At 27.8% G+C, this 1,005-nt stretch overlaps 1 pseudogene; it reads right to left on the minus strand.

Annotated features, from left to right (window-relative positions):
* Window positions 1-1,005, minus strand: part of LOC108692825 — a 4,366-nt pseudogene that overhangs the window by 3,161 nt on the left and 200 nt on the right.

Here is a 1,005-nt window from a genome sequence, read left to right on the forward strand (position 1 = left end):
TATATATATATATATATATATACAAAAAGCTTCATCTTTAATTAAATATTTTGTGCAAATTTTATACGATTATATAGACGAGTAAAGATTTAAAAAATTATGTCGCAATATTTACGGATTTAATAATAAATTTTGGACTTTAAGTAAGCTCTCCCCAAATAATTAGAGACGAGAGTACATATAGTAATCATGAAATTTGTCTGTTAATTAATAAATATGTAATGCTTATTTGATTAAACAAATAATTCCATTCATATGTTTTCGCATGTAGTTCTCCAAAACAATTTATCGTTCTTTTTGACATATATGAAATTATCGCTTAATCACTTCATTTTAATCTCGTTAATTAACTTTGAGTTCAAATTTATTACGTCGTTTGAAAACTTGCATTTATGACTTCGAATTGGCAAGACAATTCGTTACAAATTGTCGCTGTTGTATGTTTATTTCAAACACCTTAACAAAATATTTTGGCATAGGTATGATGATTGAACTCACGTTGCATTTATTCAGTTAAATGTATCCAAGGATATTCTGCCTTTGTGACAAGATCTACGGATTTATCCTTGAAGTCAGTCAAATGGTTGATGGTATTAGGATCCATCATCTGTATGTGTGCAATTTAAATAATCTTGAAAGAAATTTTGGAAGAAAATATCTCTTTTGTTAAAAGAATATTGGCATTTAAAATAGAGATTATGTCATAGTATTTTATTATGAACGTCGTTAGTAATTTGCTTTTTGTCTAATATTAATTCTTATACACATTTTACATTAGCTTGCATACAAATTACTTTGATGTTAGTATTTAAGTGCGCTTGTATGACGATTATATTTCAAAGTACCACGAGACAAGATTTAAGAGTCAGTTTGTTAAAGATTTTTCCTTCGTTCTGACGCCATATCGAAAGTGCTCATTTGCAAACCATTCTCGATCATCCAGTTTCCACGATTTTCCCATATTACACTTCTCTGTGGACTTAATTGATATATATATATATATAT

Source organism: Atta colombica, unplaced genomic scaffold (genome assembly GCF_001594045.1).
Source record: "Atta colombica isolate Treedump-2 unplaced genomic scaffold, Acol1.0 scaffold83, whole genome shotgun sequence".
Classification (NCBI taxonomy): domain Eukaryota; kingdom Metazoa; phylum Arthropoda; class Insecta; order Hymenoptera; family Formicidae; genus Atta; species Atta colombica.